This window comes from Rousettus aegyptiacus, unplaced genomic scaffold, assembly GCF_014176215.1.
Source record: "Rousettus aegyptiacus isolate mRouAeg1 unplaced genomic scaffold, mRouAeg1.p scaffold_m13_p_4, whole genome shotgun sequence".
NCBI lineage: Eukaryota > Metazoa > Chordata > Mammalia > Chiroptera > Pteropodidae > Rousettus > Rousettus aegyptiacus.
Window position 1 is genome coordinate 59,680,021 of NW_023416307.1, and position 23,702 is coordinate 59,703,722.

Sequence of the window (23,702 nt, forward strand, 5' to 3'; positions counted from 1 at the left end):
CTGAGATTCAAACCTCCAATTTTTTTATACCTCTTGGTGGTTGGGGGCTCCTATTCAAACTTTGTGCACAACCCAGATTCTCAGACCAGAAGACATGTCATATGCAGTATTCCCCGGTAAACCTTAGTTACTTTCGTAGGAATCTAAGTGACAAACATTAAACCAGTATTTGAAATTTTGAAAGGGAAAAATCTATTCAGCACTTAAATTATTTGTACAGCTGATCAAAATAATATTTATAATGGAAGGCTCTTTTTAAGTTAGTAATTGATCAAAGAATTAAACTGCTAAAAAAATTTATACACCAAAGCTAAATTTGATAGCATTCGGTTACATGTAATCTTAGGATATCCGCATAACAGGCATAAAAATAAATTTTATTTTGGAAAAAAGATACTGTTTATGAGAATGTATTGCTATGTGCCATCCATATAATATGCTATCTTTTAATGTTGCCTATAAAATGCTGTATTGAAAGATGACCCTCTACACTTAATAGACTAACACTACCAGAAAATGACAGGTTGAGGGAGAGTTTGACAATTATTGCTAACTGTTGCTAAATTAGTTGGAAATTCTTTCTAGGAGATTACTTTTGTCCACCTAACTTAAGAAATATTTTCCCAGTCAGTGTAAAATTCATATTAATTTAATTTGGTTTCGGGGGGGTGGGGGGAAGTCAGTTTTCTTGCAATTTAAAATTTTATTTGAGATAGAAAGTTTCTCTTCTGGACAACAAGTTGCAGCTGGAAGTAGTAAAATGTCTAGGGGGCAACTAATGAAACTTTGTTGTGGAATCGTTCACAAAGGAATACAAGATGCATTACATAATGCAGCCCTTTGTTTGTGGAGCCTCTGACAGAATCCTACAGTTTTAGCTCAGGCTGAATGCTGCCACCAAAGTCCTCTCTAACTCCAGGCAGCTCTGAGTCTTTTTCCCCACCTCCTGCCATGATTACTCTGGCTTCTGATTAAATCACACCTTATATTTAAGGTCACTAACCTAAAACGACCCAAAGCTCCTTATTTCTCTCCTCAGCAGTTCCCCATTCCTTGTAATGTTTGGAAGCCTTGAAAATAGCTCCTGTCTCAACTTATGTAGTCTTTTCTCCAAAAGCAAATGCTATAATAGTTTCCTCAATCGTAGGTTCAGACCTCAGGTGAAAGATTTTGGAAGCTAATTAGTGTGGTAAGGAGTCTGGAGCATTTGGGTGAGTCACAGTCATGCTTCCTACGGGACAAGAAAATGTCTTATGGCTAGTGGTATTTAACAAGTGCTGTTTCCTCAGTTAGTTTAAACAGAGCTAGAACTGCATTGCACTGTCTCCTCTATATTTAATAGAAATCTTGTTTATATCATCTCTTTAAAATATCTATCCTTTTGGGATAGTATTCTAATGTCTTATTTCTTAAAATAGATTCCTACCTATTTTGGAAAACTTTTAAAAGTTAGCTTTTTTGTGTTAATAACTGAACTAAGTTGTAACAAATTCTTGTAGAACGTACTATAGACTCAAATTTTTCTTCTTTGACCTAGTTTAATCCTCTTTTCTTAGTTTAATATGAATTTCCTCTTTGCTTCCAGAGTGAGAATTGCATTACATTTATTGACTGCCTAGTATATATAATCAAGATATGAAGCAAATGAATATTTACTAAATGCCAAGAATGTGACAATCTTTGCCATATAGTTAGGAAGAACAGTTGAATAATTCAAATTATGAAAGTTATTTCTTGGTTAGGAATGTGTTCGATAACAGAAATCCTGACCTGAATGGCTTAAACAAACAGAAGTTTGTGTTTCTCGTGTAACAAGAAGTCCAGAGGTAGGGAGCCGCTGGCATGTGATAATCAGGGCCAACATCTCTGGGATTCGGTTCACCTTTTTTCCATTCTTGTTGCTTTATGATCACAAACTAGCTGCTGCAACTCCAAGTATCATGCCCATGTTTAAAGAGGGAAGAGTGGATATTGGGTGAGCAAAAGTATCTACTCCAGCCATACTAGTCAAAGGAAGAAAGAAAGAAAAGAAAGAATATTAGTGTGGGTTACAGAAACTAGAAAACGATTTATGGCAGAGATAGAACATAAGCTGGACTATAAGATAACTAAAGCAATTATATTCGTAAAAGAATAATGACAGAACACTTTAAGGGAAGAACAAGCTTAAAAGCGTTAGCGTATATATCATCTGTGGAAAAAGCCACTACATTGTGAATTCCTTAATTCTTTGAAGAAGTAAGCCTTATTTCTATTTATTTTCCTAGCATCTTACAGGTAGTAGATGCTTATTGAATCATAGTAAATAAATGCATAATATTCTAACCAAGAAGTCAAGCCATGATTTAACAAATCATGGAGAAAATAGAACAGAAATTTTTAAATTTAGGACTCCTTGGCAATGCCAGGGTACAGGGAAACACTAATATAGTCTGAGTGTCTTCCAGAATACTTGTTGGGAAGTAATGGAAACTGGAATGCCTAAGCAAGGTAGACCAAGAAATGGAGGCTGAAATACCAAGATAAGAATTTGAACTTGATCTGTGAAAGCCAAGATTATGTTTCTGGAATCAAACTTTGATAACACACGAACGATAGTCCCCGACCAGGCCCTCTGATTTTATGAAAAGTACCTAGCCTGTTGCTGTCACTTGTTCTTCTTTTCTCCACGTTCTGTTCTCTATGACTTTTAGAGATTTCCAATGCGAAAGGAGCCTTGGAAAAATGAAAAGTAGCTTATTGGAGATTCCTAGATTCCTATTTTACAATAATTGAAATTTTACATTTATTCAGTTTGTTTTATGCCAGTCACTCTGCTGCAGTTTTTAGATTATTAAAATAATTCTGACTACAAATTGTTTACATTCTAATCAAGAATTTAAATGTCTTGATTGATTAAATATTTGAAAAAATAATAATGCTATCCAGAAAAAATAAATAAATCAGTCAGTCCAGAGGATAGTCCGGCGTGCTTTTATTGTTGTGATGCTGATTTAACCAGACAACTCAGTCAAGAGTCAAACAAACTCATTTCTGCAAATACCACACAAGTAACTTCCACTAGAAGAAAATTGCCTTACTATAGGCCTGCTTATTTTTTATTTAACAAAGGATAAAGTGTCTTGTCCTGTTTTGTTTACTGAATCCTGAAATTTAAATTTGGCTTCTGGTCTACAATGTAATAGACTGAAATAATAAATAAAAGTAATTTCATTTTTGAATTGTGTGTGCCTTCATGAGTCCCATATAATTTCAAGGACTTGACATTACTTTTGGTTTTTATGACCTTAATTTTACCTGAAAAATAAGGGGATAGACACAGCATTAAAATATGCAACCTTCGTAACGGCACACGTATGGTCAATGACCATTTAATGAAGTTTCCTTGTAACTAGGTTTCAGCCTTCCTGGTTAGATTAGAATATTTCAGATTGTTTTAGCTGAAGAGTACTTCTTTTTTTGACAAAAGAACATCTATTTTGTTTTAATTGGTTAAGTGATATATTTTCAGTGGCAGTTCTTTAACAACTCTTGTAAAGTCTTGTACCGTTATTAATATTACACTTGGATAAGTAACTCAGTTTATCTGGGCATCAGTTTTATCATCTGCAAAATGAGGTAACTGGACTTACTTACATGGTCTCTAGCTACTTTCAATTTGTTGTATGATCTTATTTTTCCATTCAATTCAATAAATATTAATTGAATACTTACATAATACAAACCAATATGGTAAGACCTGGATAGATACAGGGATGAATATGTGATCTTTTCATGCAAATAGCTTATAATTGATGCATTTAAGATTGAGATGTGTATTTCCTAACACATATTAGCTCCTCATGTTTGGGATGTCATTTATGAATGGAGGTATATGATTTATTCCAAAGGGGGCAGATATTTATTCATTTGTTCATTAATGTTTCTCATATTGGATTTGGAGAACCATAAATGGGGCAGAACTTTCATTTTAATAATGTATCCTACCTCATTGCATGGAATTTAGAGCATTCCAGAACGATCGATTATCTCATTCATCTCTAAGGAAGTTCAATACATGTTAAAAAAGATAAATATAGTTATCTCCATATAATGATTAGATAACTGGCCCATAAATTTCCTGGAGTTGTAGAGTGAGCCACTGAGTGAGCACAGGTGAAAATCTTGAAACTCTCACTCCAGGACTGCATAGCCAGCTTCCTTTTGTATGAGTTTCTTTTAGCATGTTCTGTGGAGCCTGATTGGTAAACCACCACCTTTAACACTCCAACCTTCCTTACTCCCTATCCAAACAGCAGCTGAGCCATTGATGATGTCAGATGTATCGACAGGAGAAAAAAATAGTGTAGGGGAAAAATGTAATGTGTGCAACAACAGGTGGGATATGCAAGCTGTGATACAGTGGTATAACGTTTCAGTCTTTGGTTTGCATTAAAACTAAAAGTGAAGGAAAGTTGGAGCCTCCTCCATCATCGTAATCCATAAACATTCTACTGTAGGCCCAGCAGCCGTAAAGAAACTTGCACTCTTCTAGGTGAAAACATCGCTCTAAACACTGCCACCCTCAACGTTTTGTCTCTGTTCTGCTATCACTAGAATTTTCCTAACCTGCTTTTGACAGGAGTGAGGAACATAAGAAACGTATTTCTTTTTACAGATCTTGCAAGCAGCTCCTTGGAAACAGGTGATTATATTTCCTTCTTTACCTAAATCTTCCTGGGTAGTAAAAAAGTCATATCTATGTTTCATCTCATGCTTTCCTTAGTGAAAAACATTGCATCTGAGGCCTAGGAAAATGTTTGGCCTTCACAATTGAATGTTTAAACAGGTGCATGCTGTAGTGGTCTGCCTGAGCAACGGCAGCCTCCTGTGATTCTGCTGCCAGCTTTCCCGAGCACTTTCGAAGGAAAGTTCAGGTGATTCTTAAGCCATTTTACCTGGTTACTGACCCACTTGCCTCCCTCCCATTCTGTGTTCTCAAGAAGAAATTGATTTAATAGATTCGAGATATTATTAAATAGATTCTGCATTAATATTATATGTCCTCTTTGAATCCAAATGGCAATACAATAGAATTTCATTTTATAAGTAACACCTTTCAAGCTAACACCACAGGGCACAGTACAAAAGAATCAAAATAGAACACAAATGCTGTAATCAAATGCAGACCCCAGGAAGGCTGATTAAAAAGGCCTGTCGCTAGTAAGAGCAGCCGACAGGGTAAATATAGTGGGTCAGAGCAGAAAAGCCAGCTGAACAGAAGGGCGAACTGAAATAAAACGGACTTGCCTGCCTGATTCACGTGGACTTACGACTCCTTTGTCATCATCCCCTTTTGGACTCAGGAATTTCAGGGGAAAGGAGTGTGTCTGCGTTTGTTGGGGAAGCGGGGATCAAATGTATGTAGGGTCATGAGGTTTGTCCTCAGTCCTCACACGCAACACGAATTAAAGAAAATCCTAAAGACAACCACCAGCAGCTGTCAGTGATGCCTATAATATGATTGTGAGACAACTCAACAAGGCATGATTTGCTTGATAATACCACTGGTTTTCAGAAAAGGCAACGTTGAGGAAACAAGTAGATCCCTTCCATGATAGCGAGAACAGATGGTACTGTTATGACCAGACGTGGGGAAACAGAGGAGTGGGCGAGACGGGTGTTTTGTGGTCTTAGCCTGCTGGTACACTCCTGCCCATAGGACCCTCTTCTCACCCAGTTGCTTTCTGTGCTCTCGGCTCCTCACCACCACAGCCTTTTCTAAGCATTTGTGTTTTAGAGCTCTGTCCTCTTAAAGGAATTAAGGAATTAGGCAAAAAGAGTGTGTGGGGAGTGGGGGGAAGTCCGGAGGGGAGTATTTTGGCATATACCTCCCCATCTAGATGTAAAACCAGCTTTAACAATGATCACTGTATACCTTGAAGAATGCACCAAATTGGTCATTTACTGATGCTTCTCTGTTTCATACTGAGGGCAGAACAATATAGGAGAGGACTCATAGGAAAAATTCCTTTCAAAATATACAATACGTTTTTCTGAAAAATAGCAACCTATAGATCATAGTCATGGAACAGCAAATAGGGGTTCTACTGTCAATAAAAAGGAAAACTTAGGTTACAAATGATAATTGGGGCCATTTTTACCACTCCTGAAGCTGTGGGTTGTTTGCAATGACTCTCCTGATTACCCACTTCATTGAAATTCTGGACTGAGATCACCGATGCATAAATTTAGGTCAATAGTTTAGTATTTCTGTACATCTTTTTCTTAATTGGTCGATTATAAACAATAAAAATGTGTGGGCAGCATTTGAAGGAAAAGATTATTGTACAAATACTAGTATTACTACTTTTATTTAATAGAATATTATTTCCTTAATTCTGTCAGTTTTTATTTAGTTATGCACAGTCAATTTATTGGTATAGGTGAACAGTAATATAGTAAGTTGAGAACACTGTATTGTAACCTACAAAGTGAGTTATTTCATAAAGTATGTGAGGAAATAATGCTATGCCAATTGTAATATACTGCCTCTCAGATCCAAATGTACCCTTCCATGCCCACTCTACAAAAGTATATCTGGGTCCTTTAAATACTTCCTCCTTGCCCCCTAGCTCTATGAATGTGCTTTACAGCTGCCTTGGGTACCCAGTAACTAGAGCACAGATAGCTTCTCCAGTGCCTGGTGGCTTCTCCAAGCACCCGCCACCCACTCACGCATGCATGCGCACGCACACATACACACATTGGCTGGGTTAGGTAGTAACATGCCTCAGATAAGACACCTCCCTTTGAACTTTTTGAGCTTTTCTAGCACCCTAGAGTACAGCTTTCCAGCAATTTCTCTGCCATTCATTCATTCATTCATTCAGTGGCTGTGCCTGGTCCAACAGGGTCTAGATCCTACTCCAGAGGTGGAGGAGAGTCTTCCTCGGGTATTCTATCTCAGCCCTACAAATAGTTATGCTCCTTATATTTGCCTATTCTTATATAATTTAGAATTCTCTTTACTTCTTACTAGCTGCTCCCTCATTACTCCAATCCCCTATTATAATTAATAATTCTTTATATTAAACTTTTCATATTCAAATTGCTATGTGGTTTCTTTCTCCTGATGGATCCTGACTGATATGTAACCAAAGAATATTAAAATAATCTATATTCTTTGGGAATAGGGGAAAGTAAATATGGTAAGCCATCTCTTTATGGAATGGATTAACATTGTACAATGTGCCTTATCAGATGAAGAAAAACTTCTGAGAATTTTATGCTAATTGAAAGGTAAAATAATAATATGATGCTGTACACTATTTTTAACTATACATATGATTTTAAGAGCCAATTTTTAAATATTTTACTTGACTTCACCAAGAGTTTTTTAAAATTTAAACTATAATAAAGCAAACAATGAAAGTCTGGACTCAAGAGTAGTTTGTTTGCCTTGAAAAGTTTTGCAGAATAATAACATTTGAATGCAAATTTGTAGATTATTAATGTTGGGGTAATAATGATAATCCATCATTTATTGAGAACTCAGAAAGTACGCAGCACTTTTCATTGGTTTGTTGAATCCTCAAGCAATAGAGGTAGACACTGTTATTATCCCTGTTTTACAAATTGGAAAACAGAGGTTCGGAAGGTTAAGGAACTGGCCTAATTATGTGTAGTAATTTTCAGAGCTAGAATGTGAACCTAGATCTGCCTATGAGCCCTGGTTCCTAACCACTGCACTCGGCTTCCAGAATGCTATCAGTGAAGCAAATAGCAAGTTGCCTGGGAGAACAAACCCAGAATAATTGTTTCGTTGTTTTCATCAAAGATCTAGTAATGTATAGCACACCCGGAGATATTTCTGAGACAGGTAAACTATTACTTTTGCCTAACAAGATATGGACAAACTAGGCAAACATTGGTGATCAGATCCCCAGAACCAAAGTGTTAACAGTGTATCGAAAACCCAGCCGCCTTTATTCAGAGCCGAATTGAAGGTAGATGAAATATTAACAGCCATTTCTAGCAGCACAAAATGAAATATGAGATCCTATATCAGAAATTATTAGTAACCTGTTAAAAGAAATGCTGAAAAATGGCTGTTACCAAATTAAAACTGGGAAACAGAGCCCAAATGGGAAATTTCGAAAAGTTTGGAGGAAAATAAATGACAGATTGTCCTCTTGGCTCTTATTACTATGCCATCCTAAATCCTACTTGGCAATACATGGTGGAGGTGAAATAAGAACTGCATCACTGCCAGTGCTGGCCCTCAAATCTGTAGTCCTAAGTGTCTGTGATGGTGTCTGGGATTGATTAGAAAAGTAGTTCGAATTTGGTAGCATTTAGCTTTATCTAAATTGAAGAGTCTGGAGACTCTTATTATGAAAGGCTTCCTCTCATTTGTGAATTGGCCCCTTTGCTCCACTTTTGGATGGCTGGCTTCCTCCATGCCGAGCTGCACTAAATGCTCTACATGGGAAAGCTATTCTCCTTAAACGCCTTCAAATTTAAAGCATCTATCTGGATGCGTTCATATTTATGACTCAAAATATCTAGCATCAAAAAAAAAAAAAAAAAAAAAAAGGAAGAGAGGTTACAAATACCGAGTAGTAAACGAAATATTTTTTCATCAGGAACTGAGAGCAGAGAGATGACTATAAGCAGGGTTGTTGAGCAGTTAATGCCAGAGAAAAAAAGGAAATGAGCTATAGAACCATAGATTCTTAGTGTTGGCAGAGACTGTGGAGTTCCTGCAGTCCTACCCTATCATTTTTCAATGAAGAAACTGAGACGTGGGGAGTTGAGGGACTTGACTTGCCCTAGACACATAGTTGTTTACTGACAGTCAGGCCAAAAACGTTTCCCAACTCCCAGTCTGTAACTCTGTAGTTCAGCATGCTACTGCCATCTTCTACTGAAAATTAACACTAACCCAGCCTAGAACACAGAAGAATTCAGCAATAGGTGGGGAGCAAGAAAAATTATGAATTTTGAGATGGTAATTAGTCTGAGAAAAGAAGAGGGGAGATAGATGATCTTCCTTCATTGAGACTTGTTGGCCAAACTTGTGCAAGATATTTTGTGTCTGTTTATTCCCCCCATGCATTCCCACCAAAAAATAAAATAAAATAAAATAATAATAATAAAATAATTTGACATATATATATGCATTTAGTTTGGATTTGCTGAGAGAACTCTCCCATGTACTGGTTAGCTCTCAGTGTAGACTGGTCTATGGGTGGCATTGCTATTGATCCCTATTATTTACATGCGTTTGACCTCCTTTCTCTAGCAGTGAAATGTGCTCCAGAGTTCTCATGGGAAGGTCTTCTCTATGGGACATTACAAACCGAGGACCAGATGTAGATTTAAGATGTAAGATTTAACTTCCATTAACCTTTGTATACCGTCAACCCCATGGAGAACTCGGGCCATATGCGGGCCTTTTAATCAGGCTCATGAGTTAGGTGAAATAATTTTCTTTATTTGGAAGCACAGAGTAATTTTAAGTGAGCCAGTAGCAAAGAAGATATAATAAAAATGCCTCAATAGGATTCCCTGTGAAACAGCAGTACAGGTCTTTTAGACCAGTCAAATATTTTTCAGAATAGAGCAACCGGAAATGAGAGAATCAGACAGTATGATGAAAACTACAGATGGAATGCTTTGCATGAAAAGTGATTATATACAAGAGAGGGCTCAGGAGCGGGTAGGCGTGGAGCTGGAAAGGAGGGGGTAACTGAAATAAGAGAAGATAATGCTTGACCAGGTCTAGTAAAATATTCCCTGCCACAACCACTGTTCCATGAAGAGATCGAGCCAAGAGGCCTAAATAAACTAACCTTAAGCTCAGAGCTGCCATTATTGTGGGAGGCATTGGGGAGAGCACATCCGGATTTGTGTTACACAGTAATCACTGCTGGGTGTCAGCATTCATCAGCCAGATGGTCAGGTCCACAATTAATCAATTAGGCTGGGATGATCAACTGGACTAAGTTTTCCCCTTTGGTAAAAAACCCTCATCATGCGGTCAAGGCCAATAGCACTTTTATCCTGTTGCTTTTGGAGAAGCTTCTAAAAATTCATTTTTTCTTTTTTAGGCTTCTAGTTACTGACAGTGTTAAGCTCCAAGCTGCTTTGACAACATAGATACCCCCAAAATCACAATTTTAGCATAATAGATTTTTAACATCCCTTGTGCTCAAGGATAATGTTTAACATACCCACACAGAGATAAGCTCTTTAAAGCAGCATTCTCTGAGGTGTGTTACTCCACTGATTTTACTCTAGTCTTCATATTGGCTTCACTCAATCCAGTGGAACAACAGTGGATATGATTCTTTCACTGGGCACTTAGGAGGTTGATATGATAGTCAAATAAAAATAATAGCGATTTCTTGGGTGTTCGCAGTGTGACACACACTGCCGTGATAAGGACCAACCATCGGCCAAACATTAATTCAGTCCTTACGATAATTCAATAAGACTAATAATATTCCAATTCAAAGAGAAAAAACTGAGGGCTACAAAGTTCATTTGCCCAAAGTTAAGCATTTATTAAATATAGATTGAGATGGTTTAATACTCTCTGGAATGAGACTAAATAAAATTTACTCTACATTTTCCTGCACATCTGTACATCTCTAAGGGATGACAATTAGGAGTATTTAGTGAGTCCTTATTATTCTTCATCAAAGAACTTTAAAGAAATCTTTTACTAGTTTTTCCCAACTCTGTTGGTCTTATTCCCTTTGCCATGCTGTTCTTGCTACACACCACCTGACTTGAGATTGTACATTTCCTTATTTTAGGGCCATCAATACTGTTTGCTGCTAATTCTCAGTCTCCACCTCAGTTTCCTTATCTAGATATGGTTCGTCTAAGTTTGTTTCGGACACTAAGACTTTTCTTTATCAGTTGGCTTATGGGGCAATTTGCCTTCTCCAAAACCAAATTTCTGTTGCTAATTTATGTCTTATGTCAAACCTGGTTTTTCCCTCTGACTGTTACATTTTCCCTCTCCTCTGGCTGTATTACAGAACTACTGCTCATGGGGAGGAGTTTGAAACTCCTAGTGCTGGGAAGTGTCACTTCCTGATGGAGGTCTATACTGACCCCATTGAGTGGAAATATGGACATGTCATATTTCTCTAGTATTTCATCATTGAATCTATACCTCCCTTTTCTCTCAGTTCTTCTCTACTCCCACCCAAGTGTGATTTGAGGAGTGCTTCTCTTTAACCATTCTGTGACCAGTATTTTGCAAACTATACAAGGACGCTATTGACCCAAATGTATATCTTTGAGATACTAGGCTCTTATATTATTTTACGTAGCATGAGGCTTCTTGTTACTTAAAGTGCAGTGCTTTGCTTTTGTTTGTTTGTTTGGCTACTTACTAAATTGGAAAAGCAATACCAGAATACCAGGATAGTATATAGGTAACCACTGTTTCTTAAATCCAGTTCAGGAGCACATGGAAGAAAAGGTATTCCAGAAATCCTAATGAGCATCTTTCCTTTTCCAGGGCTCTACTAGTCCCCTCTTTTACTGATTGTGGTACTCTAAATCGTTCTTGCTGTGTTTGGTAGGCAGCTGTTTTGAGTCTTTCCCTTGCTGCTCCTTTTCCTGCAGTCCTACAGTCTTCACCCCAGAGCTGACGAGGCCCTTTCATTTTGACCTGCAGTATCTCCGTGTACTGCAGAGCTGAGCCCTGCCATCTAGACTGCCTTTCTGCTTCGATTTGCTCCTGACCTAAACCCCCCTGCTATTCCAGGCCTGGCCTCTCATGACCAGAGACTGCTGACTCATCCCGGCCTGTGCCAAGCTGTGCAGTCGCTTAGCGATGTGGACAGGAGTCGAAGGACTAGAATGAGATCACTGAACTCATTTCACTTGTTGCTTACGGTACAGTCCAGCATGAGCTGGAAATGTAGGAACCTCAGCCTCCCGAGCAGAAAGAGTAAGTAGATTAAACACACCGCATCACCAAGTCCTCAACAAGCAGTAGTCGGGTGGAGGGTGGGGCTGGCTTTCTCATGGCTGTGGCTAGGGCATTCCGGTTCACCAGGAGTGTTCCTTTGTCCTCTCTTCTTCCTCTCCTCCACAGTCGAACCCTCCCCCCTTCCCTGAACTTCCCTTCTGAAAATGTCCGGATGGCACAGCAATGATCTGGGCAGAAATTTTGCTAATAAGCAGCCTCCGCAAGAAATCCTGGAACAGTGACACTGTTGAAACTGCTTGCTTTAGTTTGTCTAGTGGGAACTCACATGAACTTCCCAATAGAATTCAAGGGGATGAAAAAATCTTTTTTTCTTCTCCTTTTCTTCTTGACTCCCTTTTTCTTTCTGTTTTGAGGGAGGTAGCTTCAGGAGACATGGCTGCATTCTGGTGTGGTGTAAAGTTTTCCGTCGGGAGACAATAATGTACATTCCTCTGGCAGGACGGGATGAGTTTTTTTTTTTTGTTTCTGTTGCTGTTGTTTATTTATAAGACATTTCCTCTCAGTTAGTGGAAGTTAGATCGTAAGAGGCTCCAGTGATTTTCCTTCCACCTCCCCTCCCTAATTTCTGTGCTTCAGCACTCTGGAACACTGTGAACTCGACAAACTAATCAGAGCAGGGAGCTTAGCAGCCAGGCCTGGATACTCTCAAGAGACTGTGCTGATTCTCAGTCGACACTCCTTGGATCAGGAACCACAGTCCTGGTGAGTGGTGAGGTTCCAGAATTTGATGTGTCAAGGATTCTATTCTTGGTGTTTCTGAGGCAGTCAGGAAATAACGGGAGTTTTTTTTTAAAGGGAAAAAAAAATAAAGATTTAAAAAAAAAAAAAAAGCTACCAAACTATCCAACGGAATGGTGAAGATTTTAGCGTGCACAGCCGAGAGCGCTCTATGGACAATGGCAGAGCCTTGAGTCTATGCTCAGGAGGAGCCTGCAAACATAGGCTTCATGCTGCCACCGATGGATGTCAGCCTTGACATGCCTAGCACACATGCTGGTGGGAGGAGAGAGGTAGGTGAGTGAGTGGGGGCAGGGAGGTAGTATTTGGGGTGGTAGGAGGGGGAAGTGAAAGTGGGATTCATCATACATTTGAAGTTTCTCTCTACCAACTTTTCATGCATCTCTATTCTGAACATTTATATTATGGTCAGAATACTTATGTACTCAGTTAAGCAAAAAAGAAAAGTGGATGCATAGCAAGAGGATATTGTTAATACTGTTCTTCTAAAGATCACTTTGCTAAAAACTGGTTGCTTTTAAATGTTATAAGGACCCTCCCCTCACCCAACCTTTGAAAAATATTATTTGTCACACCCTCTCCTTTATTCTTCTGCGTTCATGGTATCGAACAGAAGAATGCAATGAGAATCCTTATTTAGTTCCAGGGAAATTTATCATCCTGACATAGAAAAACTAGATGACTGTCCTCACAGTATTAAACCCAAATATAGTAGTGTCCTCAATATAAGAGACTCTGATTGAGTGTGCTCTGGGAAGTTGTCGAAGGAATGGAATGGGGGTGGTTGCATCCTGTCTAATACGAGACTAACAGAGGAGTCAACAGACCAGCTTTCAGAGTCGATATGTGCCCTCTGTGTCCTTATTAATAACTCACACAGTCCCGGAAGTGGAATTTCAGCTGGAATGTGTATTTGTTCTTTATAATCAGGTATCTACTTAGTTGTTCTTCCAGTGATATTTGATCTTACTCTGTGCGTGTGTGTGTGTGTGTGTTTGTCGTGTTTTCAATTTCAAGAATCTGGCATGCTCCAAAATATTGAGTGAGGGGAAAAAAAAAAAAACCATGGTGGCCATTAAAGCATTTGACTTAGTGGCAGCATCTGAAGTGAATTGCTCTTTGGAAAGAGGGAGGAGCCTTTGATGTCCCCAATATGGTTCTCATAGGCTAAAACTTCCAAGAACCACAATCCAGCCTAAGGGGCACTTACTCGATGTTCTTAAATATTTGGAAAGAGATGCTGTTTTATTGTTTTAGTTTTCCTTGCTATTAACACATTGCCAGTAGATTTCTTCTAAAAGTTAAAAATGCTTTAGCGGTAGTTGATTTTACATTTAACCAGATGTGTATTATGTGTGTCTGTTGTGTATTCTCTTGTCCAAGCTGGTGCAATCATTAAACATTACATTGGTCCTTAGCTTTGGAATTTTGTTTGCTACTCATAAACAATTCAGATTCTTAACCATATAACTCATGAATGCTCATAGATCTCAAGTTCCTTACAGAGACTGCTCCCTGCTACAGCCTCATCAGGGTCTGGCAGTGACCTAGAACAAAGAGTCAGCTTCCTATCACAGTTCTTATAGTTCGTGAGGCACATCAGGTTCCTCAGCTGTCATCGTGATAGGAAGCAGTCTCAGTTTCACTAGGACCAGTATGCTAAAGTTTAATGGTATGGAATAACATGTAATTTGCCTATTTCAGTTAGGCAATGTTAGTTATGACCATACTATTTGTATATATAATGTTTCTTGGGGATTTTCCATGAAGTCTTTTGTTTTCTAAAGAAGGAAGTAGAATGGGAAAATGGCGTTAAATTTTTTAAAATACGGTATGAAAAAAGGTACCTAGCATTTAGTCCATTACCAAGAAGACATACATAGGGGATTGTCCTTCCCTCAGTTAGCATTCATGCTCCAAAGACTCCCAGGAGAATTGTTTGTTCATCTGTGGTAGGGATGTCTATTAGGACTAGTTGAGGGCAAGCTGGATCTGAACACTTTTTTTAATTGAAATCTTCTATGTGTGTATATAAAAATTTTTAAGTGTTGTTAAGCAGAGAATTGGCAAACACATATATCTAAGAGTATATCCCAAGAGATGACATTTTAAAAAGTAACCTGCCTGAGAGATTTACTTTATTGTTGCCAAGATGTGGAGTTCCATGTGGCCTTGGAAGAATTCCATGGCTAAGCTAGAGTATAAAAGCAATTCGAACAGTATACCTCTGATAGAAAGGCAAGATAATGATGTATTTCTTTATGTATAAATGATTGTATCCATATCTGATTTTTCGATACATATATTTAAACCATCACAGTATACTATCAATAATTCAATTTTCTAGTGCTTGCTCATCCCCAAAATTTTAATTTCATTTCAAAAGATGCATATTGTGAAATGTGTATTTTCTTGCATGCACGTTTTAGCTGTAGGCACTTTCTATATGTCATATTCATTTAATTAAGTAGTCACAATTAGACACAGTGGCATTGCTAAATAAGAGAATTATGATTGACTCAGTAAGAAATCATTTTTTCTTATTTGTGTAGAAATGCTTTTTGATATTTATGCGATTACTTTAAAAATACATGTTTTGAAAAGTTAAGAAGGGATTCATTCATTGTATCAGGTGATGTGTGTATGTATGTTATCTTGTAAATATGCCTATGTATGTGAATACTCGAATACTATATTAGGCTATTAAAAATATGACCAAATACTACCTAGACTTACTTGCTTTTGAATTCAAAAATTTTTCAAATTGACCATAAGTAAAGTGTAGCTGACGTTTTATCACTCTGATAACAGAAATTTTACACAATTATTTATGAATAATACCTGCAAAAGGTAAAATTTGGTTAGCTGAAAAGCTTGATAATTATCCTTCATCAGATATGCATGTTAGGTTATATACCTAAATTTTATTATGCACAACCTTGAAATATTAATTGCTGTATGTATAAAGTAGTTTAAAATTAAATGGAAAGAAATTAAATTGCTATTATCTTAAAAATTGAAAATATATTTAACGAATTCACTTTATTTTACAAGAATGAATTTATGTACAAATGACCCAGTTTATTCTAGTTTCTCAGCTATTTAGTTGTGCTTTAAATACTTTGATGCTGTATTTACATATTAGCAACAGTGACTATAATTTTCCAGATAACTTTCAAGATACCCAGCCAAGTTATATACTCGTCAAGTCACACTTTTTTCTCTGAAGCTTTTCATAATAACCCAAACTGAAATTGAACTTCCCCTTCTGACATTGATAGCATTTTAAAAACCTATAGCTTTAATTTTCTTACTTATCATATACTACTTTGAATTAAAGTTTTGATTTTTTTTTTAATGTATGAAGGAAGTGGTTAGAGTTCAGATACTACATTTTATGTTTATCCACCCCCCAAACAATGTCAAATTGCCTCATTCTGACTAGAAGATCAATGAATAGGTGAGTGAATTAATGAATTAATGGCTATCTAAACATTGACAGGGAATACATTTTGCTTATTATAATGGAAGAAATATATCCAGAAAACAAATCACAGATTCTTCTATACCCGAATCCCTTAAACTTACATATTAGATCTTCTAACTAGCAGATAGCATCTCCAGCCATTTTCTGAGGTAGCTTCTCTAATATCTGCAACTCCCAGGTGATTTCTGATGAGACATAGGTCAGTAGTTCCATTCAATTTCCAGGACTCATGAGGGTGGCCAAATACCCCATTTGGTCTGCTCACGTAGTCTGAAAGTGCCAGTCTCACCTATAATGTATTGACTGAAGGCCTCTGCAGCTTGTCAATATTTACTTACAGCCAGTGAAGGGTTCTTCCTTTTCTCAAACTCAATGTTTAGGAAGCTCAGGCATGTCAACCATGGAAAGGCTTGAACACTGGCTATGACTGGCCTGTGAACTAGATAAGGAAGAGGCAGGGCAGACAGACAGCACAATAAAGAGAGGGGCAAGAGGACAATCAGCTAAACCATTTGCACTGTCTTAACAAGCACTGATTAAATGCCATGTTTCAGGCAAATAATAGCTGAAGATAGCTAAGTACAATTGTTCTCATGGATGAGTACAGAAATTGGTAGGATGGCTTGGTGCTGTTTTAGTCATTGAGCCGTAGTACGCTAAGGCACCTTCAGTGCTCTGGGGACAGTGGATGAGAGTGGCCCACTCCAGTACCCTAAATTGTATGCTACTGATACGAATCACATCCAGATAGTAACTTCATATACTACAAAGCAACCATAATAAGCAATAATTAAAAGAAACCAAAATATTGTGTAAAATGTGCTCTAATTACATCTGTTATCAATGGTCAGTCAACTTGGCAATCCCCAAACTACATCTAATTCTGTTTCCTACACTGAATTATTTTCTAGAGTTTCTAATATATAGAAAGAAAATGTGCTCGTTTCATTTTCATCTCTTTTTATTTTCCTTACTTATCCTCTAGTAAACTGAATTCCTAGAGGTAAGCAGCCAGAGGGAGAAAGAGAAATGATTCACATAATGGATAATTAACCCTTGAACAATGGAAAGTTAACTCTCCATAGACATGCCAAAAATTGAAATATTTTGTTGTTGCATTTGTTCTCCTTTGGGTGTTAACACATAGAGGACAACTCCATTAGCACAAACTTGGCTCCAAATGACTGGTTCATCCTCAAGCTACAAATCCCACACTCACCTTCCAGTTCACTCTGGCAGAATTTGCAGAGTGATGTCCTCTTGAGTAGTCATGTACAAATCACTCTGAGGGCCAAAATTGTATGAGTGCCTAATCCACTTTTGAAAGTGAAAGAAAAGGATCTGTTTTATGAAAAGCACCTAATAAGGAAAGATGCAAGTAATAATAAAAGTATTAGCCCTTTGTACCTCCCGTTAATTGCCTTCGTAGTCAAGAGGAATCAAGCTAGTGTAATGAATGTTACAAGTACACCATGAACATAGTGCAAAAAATCTTTTCTGCCTTTTAATAGTGAATCGAAAAGAGTAGCTAACATTAAGCTACCCATGTAGCTTTAATTTAGGTTCCTAACCTTTCTGGGACTCATCTACTTCATTTGTCTAAGGAGAATAATGATACCTATTCACCTTACTTACCAGTGTTGTTATGAGGATCAGATTTTAAAGACTGTGTCTTCATTACATTCATTAAACATGGATTTAACATTCATTCATTCATTCATTTTTTTAAATTTATTATTTCAAGAAATATTTTTAAACCCATACTCTGTCAGGTATTATTCCAGAAGCTAAAGATTGATTCATTTACTAACCAATATTTATTAAGGAGTACATACTATGTACCTGACACTTTTCCAAAGAGACTATCCTAAACAAAACAAACTGAAGTCTCTAGTCTCAAAATGCTTGCTTTTTAGGCAGGAGAGGAAGATGACAAACAAGTACATATGTAAAATATATAGCATGTAAGATAGTGATAAGTACTATGGAGAAAAGCGAAAGAGGAAAGAGAAAGATTATGAGATTGTGTGTATGTATATATGTGTGTGTGTGTGATGGATAAAGTTGCAATTTTAAATTGGAAGGTGAGGGAATGCGTCATTGAAAGGACAACATTTGAGAAAAATGAAGAGGCAAGTTTTGTGGATATGTAGACAAGAGCATTTTTGGCAGTGGAACCATCAGGTGCAAAGGTCCTGGACAAGAAAGTATCTAGCAAGTTTGAGTGAAAACAAGGAAGTCTTTGTGGCAGGATCACAGTGGCAGGATCACAGTGGGCAAGCAGGAGATCGGTAGGAGATGACGTAGGGGAGGCAGTGGGGGTTTGGGCACATAGACCTCGATATGCTGTTGTGAAGGTTTTGGCTTTGTCAGTTACAATGCAAAGATGAATAATACATGGCCTCAAGTTGCTCACTAGAGGAGAGACAGATAAGGAAACAAATTTGTATAATATCCTATGCTAAGTATCATAATTGAAAGATGTTTAAGGAACCTCGGATTCACAAAATAGTGAGTGTTTAGCTCAATGTACCTTGGAGTAGAGGGTCAAGGAAAGCTTCACAGAAGAGCTAATAAATCCATGCTGGGCCTTGAAGGATTTTCCCAGATTGTAAGAGGGAAAAAGAGCATTCCGTAAGAGGACTAGCAGGGACAAAGGCACTTAAACAGGAAATAATATGGCAGAGTTGGGGACCAGTATTACTGATGTTTAGTAGAGGAGTGGGGAGAAATGATGCTGTAGATGTAGGCAGGGAATGCTCATGCTGGTCCTCGATTGCCATGCAAAGAAATTTAACTTTATCTTGTGGCATTTGGGGAGCTATCGAAAAGTTTTAAGTTGAGAAGGTTAATGATCAAATTGTGTAACAGAAGATCACCCTGGCAGCAAGGTGGAGGAATGGGAGAATAGAGACAGGAAAATGAGTTAGGAGGCAACTGAAATTGTTCAGACAGGAAACAATGAAGCCCTGAACTAGGACAATAACTGTGGGAATAGAGGAGGAGATGTATTCAAGAGAGAAGAGGCAGAATGGACACAATTTAATAACCTTTGGGCTGGGAATCAAGAGAAGAAGGAATTTTTGATTGCTCCCAGGTTTCTGCTTTTTACAACTAAGCAAGAAAGCTTTGAGGAGGAGGAGCAGGTTCTGTAGGCTGAGGAAGATGGTACATTTACTTTTGCATGTGTTGATTTTGAGATGTTGGGGGAGCATTCAGACTAATGTCTGGTAGGCTGTTAGATTTAGTCGAGAAAGCTGGAGATAGATCAGGGAGAGAGATGAGTTTGGCAGTCATCCGAATTATCAGCATCATGGTAGTAAAAATTATGGAGTGGAATTTTCTCAAGGAGAATATATTGACAGAAACCAAAAGGGTACACCACTTTTATGGAACAGAGAAAGGAAGCGTAGCTTTTGAGAAGATTATGGTGAGCAATGGTTATGTGCCAGTAAGTGTGCTAAGTGGTGGTGGAACCAAGATGACTGGCATCCAGATCCTGTTTTGGAAGTTACCAATATAAGAGGTTATTATATTATTGTCACCACCAACCAGGAGACATGATAACAGGAAATGTGCAAGCATAACAAGAAAGTTATGCAGAATATTACATCGAGGGAGATTATTATAAAGACAGACTCCTGTAAAGCTTGCTACATGCTTTTTTGCTGTACAGTTCATTTCTGATCTCTCTAATACTTGTATGTGTATATTCCAGAGTTAGCATGGGTTCAAGCTATTGGCAAAACAAGCCAGGTGTAAATTATGGTAGAATTGAAATCGATAGCGCTTTGAAGCACTGGAGTGCCCAGTTCACATCAGGGCGTGCGTCTGTGTTCACTGAAACGTGGCTATCAAGTGCACCCCGAGTCATTAGATGTGTTATCCAGTGAATAACAGCATAATGATATTTTAGCAGAGCAGCCTTATGATAAATTCTGCTTTAGTGAAACTCCATATACAGAGCAATTTCTCCTGGCCATGTACATTGCATGGCAAAGAAAGGATATCCTGCTGCGTATCAGAAGGCTGTAATTTCATTTAGGGGTTCTATTGACATCGTAAACTGCAAGAGCAGAGCTCAAGTGGCTATTTAAGTCATAGAAACTTCAAGCTAAAATTACTGCCTAGTCCTAATCGCCACCTCCAGGGGACTCCTGCCTATACATATGTGCTTTATGTTTCTATCTTTGTGTCTATAAATACTCAATCACTCCAGGGGCCGAGGTGATAAGCTGTCCTAAAATATGACAGGTATCTGTCACCTTTGCAGCTGGTACAGGCTTAGGGATAAAAGCAGTTCTATTATTCATTGAAGGTCAAATGCTAAAAAGGGCCAAGAACCACTGACAAATAGGTGTTCCTGTCTTTCTGCTTGAAGACATTCTCTACTCAGTTTACGGTAAGAATCTTCCAACATGTCGAGGCTAGAAAAGTGGAAACAATAAACATTCGACTTACCTGTACAGCAGGTTTATAGCCTATGAGTCCTTGCCCCACTCTTTCCCCTCTTTACTTCAACCTAGCTCACTTGTGAAAATTATAATATTGGATAGTCTTGGTACCTGGTAAGGTAAAGGTTATATGGAGCCCAATGAAAGTCATTTCCTAGATATCTACAATGGACATTCTGTCTTGATATATAGTCAAGCTGAAAATTGGAAACCATAATAATTGACCTGAGTGCTTATACTCTAAGGAAAATAAATTTATATAAAATTGACAGTTTTCAAATTACTTTAAGTAAAAATTGAAAGTATTTATTAGATGATGCTTTGGCGTCAACTCCAGGAGCCCACAAGGAAAGCCTCAAAACTAAGTACATTTCTCCTTGGTTTCTAAAGCAAATTTCATGTTCGTGCCCCTATATTAACAATCAACTATGTCAAGAATGGGCAATACAAAGTGAGACACTAAAGTCCAAACTTCTTCAGTTGTTATGGTGCCATTTCATTTGGTCACTCTCTTGCCCGAGCTAGGGAGCCATCTGTGCACCTGCTGTCTTAATTTAAAAAATCCCAGTAGAATATTACCTTGGTTCAGAAAATCACAGTAGTGATAGAACTTATGACTTCTCACAAGGTAAATGTGTTTTATGGTCACCTTATTAACCCTTATGTCACCTTATGGAGAAATGGAGGACGGAGAGGTAGAGAGCTGGACCCAGACTTAGTAGCTAATTGAGACTAAAAGTTTTACTTTCTATATTAGCCTGTCTATTGTTCTATGGCTTCGTCACAGTATTTCTTTATTGCTTAAATAGTATAACTAAAAAACTGTCATCTAAAAGTGCCAAATCTCTCTTATCTGTTACCATAATATTTTCATTATATGCCTGAACAACATAATATGCCATTGTCACTTTTCTGAGAAGAGCTACTGCTCTAGTAAGAGTAGCCTCAAATCATTTTTTTCCATGGGAATGTAAAAAAAAAAAAAAGAAATTATGTAGACATAGATAAGTTTCTACATGAAGTAGTACAACTCTCCTGTTGTTCTCCTGGATTTAGGCAGCATAGCAGAGTGATTAAGTGTACAGACTGCCTGGGTTCTATAACTTACTAGCTGTATGACCTTGGGAAAGCTTTACTTCTCGCTGCCTCAGTTTCTTGTTCTATAAAATGGGGATGATGATGATGATGGTGATGATAATGATGATGATAATGATACCTTCATCATCAAATTACCATGGGGGGGTAAATGACCTAATAAATGTAAAAGGTTTAAATCAATACCTGGTAAATAGTGAGCTACAATAAATATTAGTTGTTATTGTAATCACCATTATTATCCTCCTCATCATCACTCATTCATATGCTGTAATGTCATGGTTATTACCTGTTAGGGGAAAAAACCTACATACCTGCATGTATGCATACATCACAGACACAGACACGTGCATGCACACACACATACACAATCACACATATATCCCATCCACCTAGGAATGCTTGCTTGCTTCAGCTATAGGCTTAAGGTTCACCAACATTGTAATTTGAATGTCTTTTTAGGTAGAGAACACATGAGGAATCCATGGTTTGGATGAGATAATCTTTGTACTGAATTCAGCTTTAATGCTGGTTTCAAGTACTCAATGCAGAATTACTCAGTTGATGGGCCTCACTCATCTGTTCACTCTAGCTGCTCTCATCTCATCACATAAATCCTTTCTAAACTATGAGTTCTGTTAAATAGAATTTAGTCCAGATCTATTAATAGATTCACCATTATAGTTCTAGCACAATAAATAAATATAGGGTGGATGGATGGATGGATGGATGGATGGATGGATGGATGGATGGGTGAATGGATGAATGAAAGCTCTTCTATTCCCAGCCTCTTTACTTAGGTCGTAGTCCTGGTTATCTGATGTCCAAATGCTGACCTCGGGTCCACCTAGGCCACTGTATTCAGAATCTCTAGTTATTATTTCCAATATTCCAGTCTTGCCTGGTTTAAAACTCTCAGTACCCATATTCAGTCAATATTGTAGGCCTATCCTCCTAGCTGCTTCATCTTTTTCTTCATACAACCATGGACACCACCCTTAGAGCTGTGTTGTTTATGCCTCTGCTGATGCCTTATTCCTATTTAAAATTTGAACTTTAATCTTGCAAGTGATTCATTATCCATTTGCATTTTAATTTGATACCCTTGGTTCTAACCTTGATTTCGATCTTCCTATCATGTTATGCACACTCCCCTTTCTATAGCTATTATATTTTGAGAAAAATATGTTTATATCAATAATAAGCAAGTGAAGGCTGACATCAAACCCCATCTGCAAGAAACAACATTTAGCAACTATGGTACACTATGTGTTGTATCATTTGTTTTGCCCCTCACAATGGTTCTTATCTTAGTTTCTTGATGAATATATCTTATGTCCTAAACTTAGTTGCCCTATACTTGCTCTAACCCTAGGCTGATGCTAACAACATTTAAAGCTTAATTATTGTAAAATTTAATTGGACAATGTTGGCATTAGTACAGAACGTGTCCAGTAGTAAATATCACATATAAAAGGAAGAGGAACTAATAGCAAAGTACACCATTATTGAAGCTGGTAAAGATCATTGACCATAACATGTTAATATATCTATTGTGTTCCCTTTATTTTTTGACTCTTATAAAGAAAGGGAGAAAAAAAAATTTAAGAGGAAAAGAGGTACAATTTAAATTTAGAAAAAAGTAAGATGCTAATCTTAATATATCACAATAGTTAATGGTGCTACTGATTATCAGAAACAATACCTGCTTACGAGGAGCTTATAGTTTATATAACCTTATTGCGGAGATTAGTAATTAAATTCTAAAACTATTTAGGTAGAAATTATCAGTCTATATTATGCACCAAAATGAGCAGTCAAGAAAAGCAGTGACTACTGTTAGAATTCACATAAGGATGGCTTTTAATGGTACCTGGAAGGATAGAGAGATAACTTTAGCTATAGATACAAAAGATGAGCATTGAAGGAA

General features: G+C 37.6%; 1 protein-coding gene across 28 annotated transcripts in view; it reads left to right on the top strand.

Annotated features, from left to right (window-relative positions):
* Positions 1–23,702, top strand: part of ZBTB20 (zinc finger and BTB domain containing 20) — a 736,649-nt gene that overhangs the window by 455,036 nt on the left and 257,911 nt on the right. For 3 of the 28 annotated variants that reach the window (XM_036218888.1, XM_036218891.1, XM_036218896.1), the window contains exon 6: positions 4,658–12,700. The exons of 21 other annotated variants lie outside the window; for them this stretch is intronic. The gene's annotated coding sequence lies outside the window, so the exon portion shown is untranslated. The remainder of the gene's footprint in view (positions 1–4,657; positions 12,701–23,702) is intronic. 4 more of the 28 variants (XM_036218889.1, XM_036218892.1, XM_036218897.1 and 1 more) reach the window with 2 other exon arrangements.